Source organism: Anopheles stephensi, chromosome 3 (assembly GCF_013141755.1).
Source record: "Anopheles stephensi strain Indian chromosome 3, UCI_ANSTEP_V1.0, whole genome shotgun sequence".
Taxonomy (NCBI): Eukaryota; Metazoa; Arthropoda; class Insecta; order Diptera; family Culicidae; genus Anopheles; species Anopheles stephensi.
Genome location: NC_050203.1, coordinates 45,487,973 through 45,504,910, shown reverse-complemented (window position 1 = coordinate 45,504,910; position 16,938 = coordinate 45,487,973). Strand labels below are relative to the sequence as shown.

The 16,938-nt window shown below is 47.1% G+C and overlaps 1 protein-coding gene across 6 annotated transcripts in view; it reads right to left on the bottom strand.

Moving 5' to 3' along the window:
• Positions 1 to 16,938, bottom strand: part of LOC118511075 (hemicentin-1-like) — a 170,544-nt gene that overhangs the window by 22,154 nt on the left and 131,452 nt on the right. The gene's annotated exons all lie outside the window — the stretch shown is intronic.

Sequence of the window (16,938 nt, the reverse complement as noted above, 5' to 3'; positions counted from 1 at the left end):
GTTGTTGTTGCTGTGCGTGAAACCGAGCCCACCCCGGATTGGAGGATGAAATGTTTAATGCTCGTCTGTCATGTGCCAGATATGTGTGTGTGTGTTTTTTTGTTCACCCGGGTTTTGTATGATTTTTTTGTTGTCTCTATTTCTCTTTTTTGGATAAAGTTATTTCCCATTTAAAAGCTACTCCCGGTGCAACATTTTATTGCGTGACACCATCACCGGTGCTGAGAGCGCCTGTCCGATCTGCATCATGTGATCGCGACGCGAGTGCTTAGAGCCGTTGCATCCAGATCTGACGTTGGCAGCCGGGAGGATTGGAAGAAACGGGAAGATGGCCATTACCGGGCTACCCGTGCAGGGAAACCACGGTGTCAGCAAAATGCACCACCACCCGGTGGCGTTTGACGATGTTGGTGGCGTCAAGTAGTGCTCGGTGTCTCTTGTTTGAAAGTTTTTACAAAATATTGTTGACCGGGGAAAATCGGCGGGAATGTGGAATCGTTTTCCGGGGGGTGTAGCGGGATGCAGGGCAAATTTATTGTTGTGTGATTTTTGTTCTCTGTAATCTGAAGCCTGTGCTGTGCCCAGTGCAGCCGCCAATGATGTTCCTCCCACCTTTGGCGATGATAGTAATGAAGTTGCAGTTTGTGCACTTTTTTCGTTCACTGTCTGGCTAGCCAAAATCCGGTGAGTTTAATTTTAATACCCGTTTGACCCACTTCAACCGATGGGATGGGTTTTTTTTTTCTTCTGTGTATGTGTGTGACACCACCGAACACGTGGTGGGTAGGTTACCCGCAATTGTTTATACCGAACCGGAGACAGATGTGAGTGAGCGAGTTTATCAAAAAATGTAATGGTTTACACATACGTGTGGGATCCATTTGTTTTGTTCTAAAAGTTCACAGTGATATAGAATCAAATTCGTGGAAAATGGAATGCTCTTATGCCCTTTATCCCTTTGGGGCCGGCGAAATGGTACTTCATCTAGAATAATACAAACCAGATATCGTTACCTACAACGACGATGAATAGAAAGTTTTTTAAGTGATGAAGATAAACAAACGATTTAGAACACGTCGAACTGGCCCGTGGCACAAGAGGGAAGGATTTCACATCGAACGCCGAATTTCGTCGAAAAGAAAATATTCTCCAAACATTGATAGGCTGATCAGGCGAAGCACAAAGGTTATCGCAATACAGCGAGATAGAGAGAAGGGGGATCGCCCAACAGCTTCAACAAAACGATATTCAAACGTCATAACAAGACGCCGGCGGAGGAAAACCGGGCAGCGAGAGCCGTATTAAAGCATTATGCTAAATGACCAGATGGTGACTTGCATCATAAGCCCAAACGATGGTTTGTTCACGTTCTGCTTCCACTCCACGAGGAGAAACTCACTTGGAGCTCACTTCTCCTACGACGTGCTCTGCTCGATGGCGAGTGCTGGGTAAAGAAAATGTTATTCTTTTCAAAGTTTACAAAACGATTCCAAAAAGCCGGGAGGGCCGCCCGGGTCCGGGCTTCGTCTCGTCGGTGCTGTTTCTTGGTGATTGGCGAATTGATAGTTATTTTTGGTGGGGACGAAGGTAAAGTTGCACGAGAGTATCTGGAGAAGATAAACAGGGCGGTATAGGTGTAAGGTAGGCCAGGCCGAAGATTGTGTGCCAACGCCCGAGGACAAACAGACAGATAAAAAACCGTAGATCAACATCACGCAGGGTAGCTTTCGTCACTCCGGCAGGCACTCCCGGGCACCACGGCTGTCTTCTGTCGACGACGGCACTTCGTCAGCAGGCCCGGCACTTCGCAAGACAACAGAGCGAAACAGTGCATTTCATCGCCATGTCATGTTGAGCGACCGGCTCTTCCATGGGCCCGGACGTGCAATATATTTCCACTAATCTTGCGTTCTCTCCATTGTCTATGGGGCCGGACCGGTCGCCCCATCGATGAAACCGTAGACCAAAAACCGTTGCCAGATGAAAAATGGATATTTTAATGCAGTGCAAGGGATGCGAACAGAAAGTGTATATTCGCTTGGTCGGCGTTTCTGGTCTTTGGTGCAGGATCAGATGTGTAGACGAGGGATTTGAGGCACACAGGCCACGGTGGTATGATTATCACAACCGATTATGCTGATGGAGTGTGGGAAAGTAGCGAAAGAAGAGAGAGGAAGAGCATAGTCCCTCAGTAGCAGCATTAGAGCCCGTCCATTCGTCCATCCAAACGATTGTTTATCGATTTCATCGTCCAGGAGTAAAAGCGACCATGCATCCGCATGTCCTGGAGCGCCATTAGGTGGATAGTAGTATCCAGGGTGGGGCCCATCGTAGGAGTATGCCAGTAGCTAGCTTTGCCCCGCGGCCGAACTAACAAATGATTATCATTTGACAGATGCAGGCGGAGAAAATATCCGGGTTGGAGGCTCCGGGGCTTCAGCTGCTCGCGGGGCTGACCAACCGGGGCCCCGTTTGACGTAATCGTTCCGACCGGCCAGCGGACGTCAGCGTCGATGGATCATTCGATTATTGACAGGAGATTAAAGCATTACCACGAGGGATTATTAATCAATTATCTAGGCTAAATATTGGGGTCTAGTGACGACGTTTGGTCGCATCGAAGAGACCAGCGTTCGTCGACCGTTCGTCGATATGCGGCTACCGTCGTGTCCGAGCCCAGCCAACGGCCCTCCGGGTGTGCCGGTTTGATCATCTGAATGATGCATCTTGCAGAGACAGAGAGCCAGAGAGCGTGCACTGTTCGCCATCATCGACGAAGATTTGTCCGGGCACAATAACCGTATAACCGTAGGCCATCCGTTTCGGTCCAGCCAGCCCAGCCGACTGGGGAACGAAAGGACCGATTCGGTCCGGGCCTGGTCGGTGCATCAAAATCGGTGCTGCTGCATAAAATATTCACATGCATATGTCACGGCACAGGACGATGGTCCTGTCGGAAGCCCCGGTTCCGACATATTCGTTCGACGCCCGCTCCGGCGATGATAATGATAACGATGATGAACGATTCTGCCGTAACTCACCCGTTGTGGTCGAGATTTAGTGGGGTCTGGGCCAATGGTGGTAGTGTGGCAGAGTGGTGTGTGTATGTGTGTGTGTGTTTGTAGCCGTGATCGGACCACCGGCAGCCATGTGGCCTAGAATCGTTTGGGGTTATGCAGATTGGTTCAGGGTTCACTAATAAGATTATCATGATTGCATTAGTTTTCACTTTTCATTAAATCCATCTTACGTTACCCAGGCTGAGCAGCGCGGTAGGTGCGGACTTCCTACTGGAGGCAGGGCCGCAAGGGCCAAGTGTGCGCCACAGTGCAGTTAATTCAATCCATCCCGAGTGTTTGCGACGGGTTATGCAAAACAATGTTCGCATTCGGAAATTGTTTGCATTTCGCAAGATGGATGGGATTCCGATGGAGATTATATTAATATGGAGCACATGGAGCATTTCATTTCTTCGACTGCTGGAATAAAATACTGTCCTGGTCATCATGTTCAGCTCGTTACAGGTGATGGATAGGGTGGTATGGCGCTCGAATGAAGTTTATCGTTAATGCTAACGGGGTTGATAATTCGAATTGAATGAATTGGTGATCTGACGCTCATGAACATTAGTATGAAACCCGTTCAATTGAGCAAAGTGTGGCTGTGGAAAGCTCCCATTAGAATCATCCTGTTTTCCCAAGCATTCTATGGGAGTATGAATTTAAAATGATATACCTCGTGTTACAATCCACGCGACATCCACGGACGTTGCACAAGTGACAAAAGCGTTCGTGTCAATTGCGGAACATTAAACCTTTTTCCAAGGAAGAAATGGACAGTCTATTCTTCGGATTTTCTCTCCACAGAGCAAACCAACCCCTTCGCTTTAACACGCCAGCTTAAACTGCGTACTACGTCAAGCGGCGTTGGCAGCGAGACATACTAATTGGAATTTTTCCCGGGCTTTCTTTCCCTGACTGGCGGCGGGTTTTCGGTTGGGAATGGTGGCCCATCCGTGAAATATAAGTGCAAACGCGCGCTCCTTATTCCGCACGGGTAGTTTGTGTGGCGGTGTGGCTGTGTGGCCGGGAGCAGCTAAGCTGGTGCGCACGGAAAACGGAAAATCGGTCGTGTGGATTTGTCACGTAGCACGTCGATTGGAAACACATTTTTCGATTAGACAGACGATGCCAGTCGAAGATAAAGCGCACGAGAGTGAGAAAATGGGAAACAATTTCCCTCAAGTGCCATCGGGTTTCGGCACATGCCCGAAACCAGGATTGTCGCATGTGCGTCGTCTGTTTTTGGTCTCCCCCGTCGCATCGCTCCTCCCCTCCTATCCTGCCATTGAGTCGAGTTTTTTCAACGACTGCGAAGGACGAGAGAACGTCCTTCGTTCGTCTAATTCCTTAACCCAGCCCGTTTGTTGGCACTTTCGTTCAATCATTCCTTCACTGTGGAGCAAAGAATGCATAGGGGCCGCCAACCGAACCGAACTGGTGTCTGTGTGTGTGCGTGTGCGTAACAGAAGAGCTGTCTCTTAAATGGCACTTTTCGCCAAGTATTACGCCACCGGAACGGAAAACACAAGCAGCCAGCAACAACCAGAAAAAAGCCTGGTTCTCCTACGATAAGTAGCACATGATTGATGCTTAGGTAAAGGGAAATGTTGTCGTGCGTGAATGCCTGACAATTGGATGGGTGCCCGGTCCGGGGCGGAGGGGAGGTTGTCAAGAAATTTTCAAGCTGCAATGCCGATACAATTATCCCACGTGGTATAAAACACAGCCCAAGTAAGTCGATTCTAAGTGCTCAAGTGCTTTTTACGGCGTGCGTTATCAACTCTGTACAGGATAGGGAGGAGAAAGTTTCCGAAAAACATCATAAATTCAACATGGGACATTAGTATTGCACGTCGCGTGGCAATTGACAGTGGCTATCATCGAAATTGGGCAAAATTCCGGGATTCTAGGTCTTGTGACGTGCAAACTTCAATTCAATAGGAAAGCAAAGTTGTCCCAGCTAGTCAATATTCTACCCATAACGCATCGTAATGCATTGTACGAGAGGTACCACGAAATTTGACGATTCGCGTAAACCGAGCACAAAACCAAGCACCCAGCAGAGCGGCACATTTAAATTTAGACTTGCCTTGGTAGCCTTGGTGCGGTCATTGGTTGCCCCTGGAGGAGCATTACATTTCACACAAAGCGTAAGAGCATTATAATTATTCGATGTTCCTTTGCTGTTAAAGGCCAGTCAGCACAGTACTGCAGGGTTTCAATCCGTATGATGGAATTTTTGAATCAGTTAGGGGAATATCTTAATTGATTTCAAATCAGCAGTGGAACTTTGCAATGTGGAATTGCAATTTTTGGATGGAACTTTGCAGTCAGTTCTATTTTTTGGAAGCAGTACAGGTTTTCGAATCTAATTGAATATTGCAATCTCGCTGTGAAAAGTAAGGGGTGATTTGGTGGCCTTCTTCACACGACAGGACTTGAGATTATATCCCACTCAGACTGCCTCCCTGTACGCTGCACTAAATCAAATCTCAAAGAAAGCCACAAATGGCAGTAACACAGAAAAAGAAGAAATTGTGGAAAGTTGCAACCATACAATGGAATATTGGATTCAGTTAAGGGAAATTTGCAACTCAGCGGTGGAGCTTTGCAATTAGTTGTGCGTTATGGAAGTGATAATTAAACACTTCATATTCAACATTCTCGACTTACTTTGGAAGAAAACCCCTTTCAAATGTGCATGACAGGATGCGGTGGTGTTAACTAACTATCTAATAACATTTTACAATTTAACAGTTTGACAGAATTGGACCAAACACTCGCCTTAAATTCTACAGCTGGTCAGAAAGTTCCATCGCTGCATTGAAAATGTTCCTTTACTGAATGCAAACAATCCACTGTATGCCTGCAACTGTCCACTACGGGAATAGCAAATTTCCACTATTCAGTTGAAATCTTCCAGTGAGTGATTCAAGTGCTCCATTATATGGGTTGAAACCCTGTAAAAACAACGTTTCCAAATAATTTTCGCGTTAAATCTGTTCGATTGTGAATTATAGTGTGTGATGTAAATGAACAATCCAATGACATTGTGCAATTTTCCAGCGTGACAGGGTTGAACCAAAGACTCACCAGAACTTCCATAGCTGATTGCAAAGTTCCATACAACAACCATACAAATCTTCCCAAACTTTTTGCAAAAATCCACTGTAAAATTGAGAAGTTCCATAACTGATTTGCAATATTTCCCTTAAGTGATTCAACAAATCCTTTATGCGGATCGACCCCTTGTTTCGATTGCTGGGTGTAAATATTGCCGAGCGCGGCAGTACAACTCCACTGTTTTGCTGCACAATACTAAAAGTATTGAAGTCCAAATAAGAATAATCGGGAAATGACGTGAAAGGATTCGGCCGCACCGAACCGAACTTGTGTTCCCATTTCCGTTCCGCATCCGTACGATTTCGGCGTTGGTTCCCGGAAGCGAGTAAAGTAACTTAACAGTAAAAATAGAATGGTGCAAAAGTTTTCGTCCAGTTTACAAGCAAGCAAGTTAGCACTATTGACCACGGAAGACGTCGCAAATAAAGTGTACGTGGAACGGTAAAGTTTTTCGGAGGCGAAGTTTATCGCACGTTCACGTTCGTCTGTTTTTCTAGCAAAAAAGCCACTTTTCGGTGCATATAAAGCTGCCGCCCAACCAAGGGTGCAATCGACAGTGTGATGAGGGGGTGTGAGTGTGTGCGTGTGTGCCGGTCAAAGGTAACGCTGACCAGCAGTGACCACCAGCTCCTACCCCGCTAATACCGCTAGTAGTAGCAGTAGTAGTAGTGGTAGTCAGCAGCCGCTGGGCATAGTTTATCCTCCCAGTCCGATCCATTGGAAATGGACGACCCAACGGAACGGGCCCAAACGGACGAACAATAGGGATCTGTGCGCTTCGGTGGAAATTGGTCCTTGGGAGTCCTAACGAAGGGAATTAAAAACAATCGACTATCTGAGCTCTCCCATTCGCTCTGTCTCTCTCTCTCTCTCTCTCTCTCTCTCTCTCGGTCTCGCTCCTGTTCGCTCTGTGTCCTGTAAAGGGAAGTTGTGCTTAGCGAAGCTTAAAGTCCTGCAATTTCCTGCTACAAATTTCTCAACATCATTCACAGCATCCAATCCAACATTCCAGCCCTGGGGGAACGAGCGCCCTGGCATGGTGTGATGGGTTTTACGGAGGAAAGTTCCCGAAGCAAATGGAATCGATTGCATTGTTCTGTGCGCTAGAACGATTTGGTTTTTCTCCCTGCTACCAGCACCTCGACGGGGCAAAAGAACTAAGCCCGGTCGGTCGGTTCGGTTAGTTCGGTTCGGTCGGCGTGTGGCTTTCCGTCGTTCTTTTTTTGTTGGTCTCTGCCTCTCTCACAGCAGCATCTCGCATCTGCAGCATGTATGTCCTTTCTTGTGTATGTGCTTCTTGGGATTGGAGGATGCAGTGTGACGAACGGGGGTTTCTGGGCGAACGATCCGACCGGAAGAGGGTGGATGGAAATGCAATTTCTTCCAAAAACCCTCGTTTTCTTTTTTGCTCTACGAACGCCGGGTTTCTCCGGTCCCGTATAGGGCGGCACCGGAATTGTGATGCTGCAGTTTTGGAGCTAAAAGTTCCGCAGGGGTTGAATCTTTGAACTAACCGCACACAATAGTTCGGAAAACGGTGTGGGTGTGTGTCCGGACCGAGAGCCGGCACGCGAGGGAATATGTTCGAGTCGGGCTAGTTCTGCAACGGACTGCTTTGTTTTATACGGCAATCATTATTTTTCGAATCCATTTTTCATTGCGTTTCACCACTAGCGGATAGAGAGGCACAGGAACGCACAGCCACATATGGCCCTTGTACTGGGGCGAACCGCAAGTGGGCCAGCACAAAAAAGACGGCCACGGGTGAAAACGGATGTTGTGATAAAAGGAGATCACACCGAAAGATTTGTACGCTCCCCCGGCGAGGCCCCAAAAGGATTTGTTCTTTTCCAGTGCTGCGTTAGGGTAAAAGGATGCGCGCGAGCTTTCCCAGCACTCGTGTGCTCGTTTGTTCGATCTTCGCGGTCGAGGAGGGCGCTCGCTATGTTCTCGCGATGTTGCGATTTTTCTTCATTATCCGCACCTTATTCGTAGTTGGGTGGCAAAGAATGGTCAACGAATCGGGACGTTTATCACGTTATTAAGTTGGCATGGGCTGCTGGAAAGCAAGCAAACCCCCAACAAATTGAGTTCTTTGGTTGATGTGGTACTGCGTTAGGAAGTGAGGTTTGTTGCTGTTTTGAAATTATTTGCAGAAGCTAAGCAAAGGGAAGCAAAAAACAAAAAAATGGGAACCATTAAAACATTGCCAGGGTGTCAGGTTCTCTCAGTTAGGTGTTGTCTTTGAGAAATTGCTCACCTACGCCACCATGCGCCAAATTCGCCACTTAACACTTTCAAAAGCTCGGGTGGTGAAATGGCCATAGTTTTTTGTTTGGCTCTTCACGCTGGACGCTTTTCGCATTGCAATGTGTATTACATGGCGGGTAAGTCGATCAGTTTTATTTGTCGATTTGGAGCTCATGCCAGGTCCTCTCCATGTTCCGGGAGTATCCCAGGGGAAAGGTGCGGTCAGGTGGCGAGGTCCAGGAACGGGTGGGACGTTTTAAACCGTGGCCGCGAGTGTTGTGCAGATAAAAGTTAATGAAATTCTAGTAGCAGCTGTTGTTAGTTTATTTCATTTGTAACGTCCCTGTTACCGTGTGGTTTTTCCCACTCTGCGCCAGAACCCGCCTCCTGTCAGTGGGGTCAGCCAGTTGTTTTTTCGTTCGTCGGTGTTGTTGTTGTTGTTGGTGTAGCGAGTGGACATGTTCGGGTGTGATCATGGCTGTTTCCAATCAGAGGTTCGCCCGGTGCACCTGATCCAGCAGTGTACAACCGGACGGACGGACCGTGCACAGTGGCTTGGGGAAGCATGGTAAAATCCATTATCTCGTACTAAATAGATTTCCAGCCAGCACAGCAGCAGACTGGAGGGAGCATCTTTACGCTGGTGTTGAATTAGTCATTTTTTTTAACTCCCGAGAGTTGCTGTGAAGTGTTGTTACCCGAACAAAACCGCGTTCTATAAGCAATACTTTTCATCGCAATATCGATTGTGTTTGAGTGTTTCAGCAGCTTTTGAAATTTAATTGATTCAGGTTAATGAGTAATTTAAAATAAAATTGTACTCGACAAGCATAAAGAGATATTAAATTATTTTTTTAGAGTCAAGTGTCTTGCTTGACCATTTGGCCATTTTGCACACGCAAGAATAGAGTAGTATTGAATTAATTTCGCTTTGTTTTTTGCGTAATTGTAATTCATAGCAAATCATTCGCGTAGCATCTATTTCAATTTGCTTGCGCCAGCTCTGGAGACCCATTCGATGCTGACGAATGGCCCAAAGCAAAAAGAATTCCTTCCCGAAACCTTTATTAACGAATGTATGAAATTCATTCGACAATGAAATGGACACGGTTGATAGCAGAAGAAGCAAAAAAGAGAAAAAAGCGCCACGCAAAACAAACCATTCAGCGCCATTGTGTGCCAATTCGGGACGGATAAAAAGCGCACGACCGGCTGTCTGTATATGTGCGGTGCAGTGTTTTAGTGCTCTAAATTCTAAGCGTTAGATAAATGGCTAGAAAGAATCGGCGGCCATCGAAAACCGGATTTTAGAAGGCATGTGCATGCGAGTGTGTGCTTTCTTTCCATTTGCTGGATTCGGTTCGCATGATGAATGCGATGCTGCGCGACTCGAATCCACTCGAATGCACTCCACACAAATCTGCTGCACCGGGTGCCTATTGGATGCACACACAGCGAGCGACTGCCCTGGCCGTGGCGCATTCTGTTTGTGAGGCTGGCTGCTTTGTTGAATGTTTACGTACATCACTGTTTTCGCCCGGAAAGCAAACAGCTCGGTGCACCTTTGTGCGGATGGGCGAAGAAAGCTGGGACATTTGAATGGGGTAATGCGCTGGTGCTAGCGGAAGGATTGTGCAATTTGCATAAATGGTGATCCGGAAGGAAGGAAGGATAAATGGTTGTGGGGATGGTGAAGGTAGGGCGGCCAGTGGCTCCACTGTCTCATCACAAGCGCCAGGCACCGGCACACAGAAGATGGACAACTCTGTGCAACTTTTGAATTTGAAGCCCAAAGGGTAGCATTTCGGGCTTTTTTTCCGACCCGTTCGTGTTTTGGGCCGGCCCATCGAGGTGAGGACCCAAGCACGGTGGCTTTCATGGTGGCCTGATGTGGCCATCGTTTCGGTTACGGCTTTTCCACCGGGCCTTTATGGTGGAACTTTACGTGTGTATGATAAATGGATGAATTGCAGAAGTGCACTCTTTTAATTTAGATTTATTTAAACTGCCTTTTGCGCCACCGTGCCTGCTGAAAGGACGGGGAAACTGAACCGAAAAGAACTGCGCCACGTTCATGGTCCATGCCGTGCCAGTGCACCTGAGATTGTGTTGTGCCGGGTGCCGAAAAGATAGGCGCGCATGCCATGGACGTTTGCAGAAGTGTCATTTCCGGCTCGGGTAAAAAGCACAGACACATACACCTTCGGACGCACAACACAGCCGTATCGTGCAACATTCCGACTCATCATAGCGCCCATGTGCGATTATGCTTTTGACGGTGACTTTCCTTTTCGGCCTGCACTGTTGGGGGCCGGGAGAAAAGTTGAATTTTAATTTGCACAAACTGCTAAATACTGCAATACATTTTTTAACACCTTTTATCCCGCGTCAGCCTATCCCGAGTCAGTCAGGCGCACCAGGACCAGAATCCTTTGACGCGATGCGGATTTACCACCTCGAGCCTGGTTGTTGTGCGGTGGTGTTGTAAAACGAGTCCCTGTCCGCTGTGTAGTCGGATGTGCATTTGAAGCAGTTTTTTGTGTCTCTTTGGTCGCCTTTGGTGTTGTTTTTTTCCCTCCCTCTCGAATGTTTGCATTCTGAACTCTTTGGTGCACTTTGTTATGCTAACTATCAGTGTCGCGCGATCCTCCCCAACGCGGGCGACGAAACCCGCGACGAAATGTTTACCGTGAAAATTAGAAGCTTTTGCAAAGTGTTTGCAAAGGGCACAACAAGGTGCACAACTGCAGTCCATTCCCGCGTTGAATCCGGGTTGAATCCGTTTTTCATTCCGTGCACGTTTGGAGCGTTGATCATCTGCACTCGGCTCGGGGCATAGCATCATTAGAACGGAGACTCGTCCCCGTCTGTGCCCGTTGGTTTATCTCCATATGTGTGTTTACATTGAATAAATGCAATTAGTAGTTTTGTAAAAATAGTTACAGAACGTGGAAACGAGCGTTGGTTCAGTTTGTTTAGATGTTAAATTGTAGTGCCGAACCTGGTCGAAAAGATCCACGCCAAATTTGGGTGGCGTGGGTTGGATAGTGCTTTTGCCAACAAAGAGACAGACAGAGAGAGAGAGCGACTGTTTTCGGTGGTAATGAGTACGGTGCTCGAACAACAATGTGATTAAATAGACTGAGCGTTTTTCGCGCTTTTTTTTGTAAAATCGCGAAATTTGTTGGAAGATATAAATTACTAGCAATGAACACACAGAAGACACTTCCAGCTAAATTTTTAATAGATCTTTGGCACGGTTTTTGGTCATTACTAATGAGCTCTCTTTGGAGATGAAGTTTTGAACAAAAAGCTGTGATAGAATCTTTTGGTTTTTTTCGCTCATTTAGTAGCAAGAGCCCGACAAGAGCATTATAAAATGTGATGCAAAATAAATGTTTAAACATGCCATCTTGCAGACATTTCTGGAAAAGAAATCGGTTAAAATATCACCCAATCACAACCCAATATATGTAGAAAATCAGCATAATTACTTCCCGTAGAATTGCAAAGTTACAAGCCATTCTGTCAAGAAACGAACACTCGGAGCGATCTCATAAACTCGGTCAGTACAACTTCCCAATGTAAATATGTGGCTTTTTTGTGGATAAAATGATATTCCGCGGTCCGGTGGCCGGGGCGAAAACGGTGCCGGTCTTCACACGGCCGAACCGTGGTTCAAATCCCATCCAGACCGCCTCCCCGTACGCAGGGCTGACTGCTTTGCTACGGGTAAAAGCAAGTCACAGAAAGCCAGAAATGGCAGGCAGAGACCTGTCGAGGTTGTAGTGCCAAGGAAGAAGAAGAAAATGATATTCCACTTGGATGGTTTGGTTGATTGGCAACTCTTTCGGTGAGATCTGCGTGGAGATCCCGATATCAGTTTGAACATTGATGCATGCAAACTGATATTTTGAGGAGCTTTTTTCGTCTCAAGAAGCGCTTCCATTGGCAATAATCTCAACGAGTCGGGGTGTAAATAAAATAAAAAAAGCTCTCTGAAAATCATGCGGCCAATTAGTCATGACTTCTAGAAATAATTCTGGAAGACAACTACTCGAAATACTGATCACAAAACTACAAGAAGTGATATGAAAATTTTGAAAAAAAAAAAACATGGTGGAGCAATTCTTATTACGCTCAGTGTTTACCATGCACTGGTAGAGGATGATAATGAAATGAAATATAGCGTTCATTATTATGCCATTTTTGCGTCCCTATAGGGTCAGGATTTAGGATCGCTTAAAAATGTCCTCACGTCACACGATGAACCTTCAAGCAAAGATTCGTTACGACATTATCATTATAAAGGCGTGCAATAATGCTGCAGTGGAGTGCACACAAAGTACACACACTCATCCGTCAGCGTGTGTATGTGTGTTTAGCACTGATGTCGATGATGCTCGACGAAGCAAGTCGTAATATTGCTGATGTGGCCGAGCCGCTTCTAGTATGCAGAGAGGTACACTTCAAAGGTGCACTCCCTCGTCACTCCTCCGAACCCGGTACCGATGTTTACACGACACACACACACACAAACACATAAAGCCGGTGGCAAAAAACGAGCATGTTCTCACAATCCTGTATCCCTTTAATCCCGAAACCGGAGGAGGTTTGTAATAAATTTCCAAATTACACTGTCAACTGGTACTTCTTTGGTCACCCCGACTACCAGGACGATGGTGTCATTTTGGTTTAATTCTCTCCTGTTCCTGTACCGTGTGCATCGGGCGATCTACTCACAACTGGCAAGAAATGCATACGAGCAAACTGCCTGTGTTCTAAGGTACGTACCACACACTACAGGCGTGTTTCTTTTCCTAGCTGCCAACGCAAGGAGTCTCCATCCCGAAGTGCAACATTGAAGAGATTTGCGGATCAAAAGCGGACAAACAGAGTTGCCAGTGAGTATATGCACCCTGCACTGTAGGGTGCTCCCACTGGTGTGGGAGCACCCAAACCGTTACCGTAGGTGAAGTTTACTGCGCTAGGAAGGTTTAATAATTCAACCACACGTGAGTGCTCCTGAAAGGCTTGGTTCCATCTGCTGGGTATTATACTGCCATAGTTAGCTGGCTTAAGCATGAAGCCTGCAGGAGCTGGGGGCATAGTTGCAGTCGAGCTGGTGCCTTTGTGAGTGTAAATAGATTTGATCCGTACATCCCACCCCCGGGTAGATGGGACAATATTGGGCCAAGAAGGTGTATTTCCAGAGCAAATGCATCGGTGACTGGAAAGAGGATCGCAACGAGGATGAAGACCCGAGGGGGGTCGACATAAGAGCTATTAAAACTAATCGGAACTCTTGTCCAATGTTTGCAACTATCAATTGATGGGGTGGTGTATGTGTCATACGGATTAGGCTTTGGGTACTCCAAAACGTCCCACGATTGGTTTGCTGAGGAAAGCTGTACTAACATAAAATTAGACTTGTGTGTTCCAGCTATTCGGTATAACCGGGTTAAAAAGGACTATTGTGGTTTCTCCTTATACAGCATGTGATTGTAGTCATAAAGCAAGGACAAAAGAAGGAAACGAAAAAACAAACCCCCTCATCCACATGACCGTGAAGTAGGGGAGGGCGACCATGTATCTAAATGCTGTGGTGCATAAATATTTTGGGGCAACCCCCAGAAACGGTTGCGGTTCAGCGAAAGCTCGTGGCGGTTTGTGCGATATATAAACACAATCACCTTACTCGGAAAATGCTCCGGTCCAGTGAAAGCAAAGCACCCCCAACGCCATAAATAATCTCTTCTTCAGGATGTTTAACTACCAAGCGAATTGTAACCCACATGCTTCTGCAGTAGGAACTGGGGACGTGTGCCCGATTTTCGGCAAAACCACACCCTGAGCGATCTGCCTCCAGCTAGACGCAATATTAGAGGGTATTCGGTTGGCCACATATTGTCACTAAACTGTAAGCTAGACCCTGTTTTACGCCGGTGACGGTGTCTAGTGGAAGGTGGTCAGCATTGGAATATTTGATGGATGGGTAGCGTGCGCTGCCTTTTGAGAGACCCTAAGCGTGATTTCTCGAATGCGCGCGCGAAAAACTAGCCCAACACTAGAGCGTTTCCGTGTGGATGGGCATCGTTGCGGAAACTTAGTCAAGGAACAGCAATGGTGTCTCATGTGGCATCCATACCCGCAGCACCAGCAGACGAAGCTTCAGAAGCCCTGAGGAACTTTAAATTGAAACCATCACGAAAATGAATCCCTTCCTGTAGACCCTGTCACTTTTGCCGATTGTTCCTCCCATGCGAAGGATGGTGCGGTTGTCACATGTTGCAAAGGCGGGTAGTGTGCACTGACAGGTTGGTTCTGGTTGGCCTGCCTGTTCCTGGCTGGTTTTTGTGTTTCTTTTCGCTTCAGTCTCGTGTGCGGTTGAATTGCATGTTCAACAGCTCTTCTTGCTACGGAGCCGATGATGTGCGCGTGCACTTAATGTCAGGTGCCTCGAACGTCGGAAGGAAGAGAGGGAATAGCAGGAACTAACAATGGAATCAAATCCTGAATGTTTGTCATGATCAGTAGTTTCGATATGAACGTGGATATGAACTGATGTGTGCCCAGATGTGCATGGCGAAGAAGTTCCACACACACACACACACACACACACACACACACACACGCAACACACGTGGACGGATTTGGCATAGACGCATTGAAAGACATTGTCAATTGCTAGGGCAAAAAACGATGAACGTTCTTAAAGCTGCACAAATTTGTATTTCAAATATAAAGTATTTCTTCGAACTGGGAATACCGTGTGGAGATTTGTCGCTGATTTAGTCCCTTACAGTTCTACCGGTTCGCATCTCTTCGGACGCACCGAAGTGCAACTCAACTTGTTTGGAGTTTGTGGAGCTGAAAAATGGCACTACTTACGAAACCACCAGCTGACGCACTTAGCCTTAACAGCTTAGCACGGGCTCAGCGTGATCGTCCGAGAGAACTAATTTCCACACCGATAGCGCCTTCCGGTGAAAATATGCCGGAGAGAGGAGGGTGGGCAGAAAGGCGGGGGAAAACTTTTGGCTACTTCCAAGAGTCACCCTCTCGCTCCTCCTAGCCCAACAATTCGAAACTCTGATGGTGGCACGTCATTCAACTTACCTGCAAAAGAGAAAGAGGGAGAGAGAGAGAGAGAGAGAGAGAGAAAGTTAAAACATAAATAATACTACGAAACTGGCAACGAAATGGAAAACGATTAATTGGTTGGTTCCTTGGCAATTAGTCTCTTGTGAGTGATGAAGGTGAAAAGCTATTACTCTCCACCGTAGCGCCACGGGCCATGATTACTCGCTCGTCGTCGTTTCAGGTGTTTTTGCTCGATGGAGTCGCCCGGTTACGCTCTAACCCCGTCGTCGCATAAGAGTAATTTTCCGTCGTCAGTTAAGCCTTTTTCGCTTGATCGAAAGGAGGGCAGTCCTGTAGGCACAGGCCTGGCCTATCGTACAGCCCATTATGAGCCACGAACCTGAGACCGGCCGATAGCAATCAAACCACCGGTTGAATTCGATCCTGGCCCGGGCGTCCTGGCCTCGCCCGAACGACTCTACGAGGTGACGATAATTGGGCCAGGTTGAGTCAACAGCGCTCGAAAAAGCGAAAAAAGGTCCTCGCAAAAAGGGGGACCTCCGTTGTTTTTTTTTCAAGTAGCAGCTGGGCAGTGGCGATGAGTGTTGTGAACTTTAATCATGTTGATTTGTTTCGTGACAGTGTTGTTGTTGCCGTGGCCGATGTGATTGGTGATTGGCCACACGGCCACGTGTTTACGAGCTGCTTGGTTTTTCGCCGTCCGGTAGCATGGTTTAATCCGCAACAACAGCCAACTCCCAAAACATTGCATGAACTGACAACTCCACTGGCTACCACTATCAATTAGTGGTCCTTTGGTGTGTGTGTGTGTGTGTGTGTGTAGTCTTACCCGCAAAGTGACTAGCAACAGTCGCAGCTAGTTTATTTAACCATAAATCTTCTAATAAAGCAAACCGCAACTACACACACACACACACAGGGGACACAGTAGTAGAAAGTTTCACCAAAGGCAGGAAGGAAGGAAGTATTCCAAGTATGTACGCACGGTTATGACCCGGCAATAGCGGTTGGTCGGGACGCCAGTTCGCTTGTAAGGCGTCGATGGAAACATCGTTAAGTAGTCCCGCCTCGCCGATTTACAGTTGGCACGAATAATTAGCGTAAAACCTTCGCGAGCGACACTAATCATTCGGTAAATCGTTCCTGTCGAAAACAAAAGGAAGGCACACACACACACACGCAGTGGAAAAAAGGGAATAAAACCGTCATCCCGCCAAAGCGGGATCGTTCCCATATGGAATACGCTTCCTGGACGGTTGCCCCAAAAATTTTCCTTTGTCGCCTTGACCTTAATTTTAATGTACTGTGTGTGTGTGTGTGAGGAATGGTTCGAGGGTTTTGGACATTCCAAACCGGGGTCCGGTTACGTGCGCGAGAGTGCTTTGGGTTAGGGCGCAAC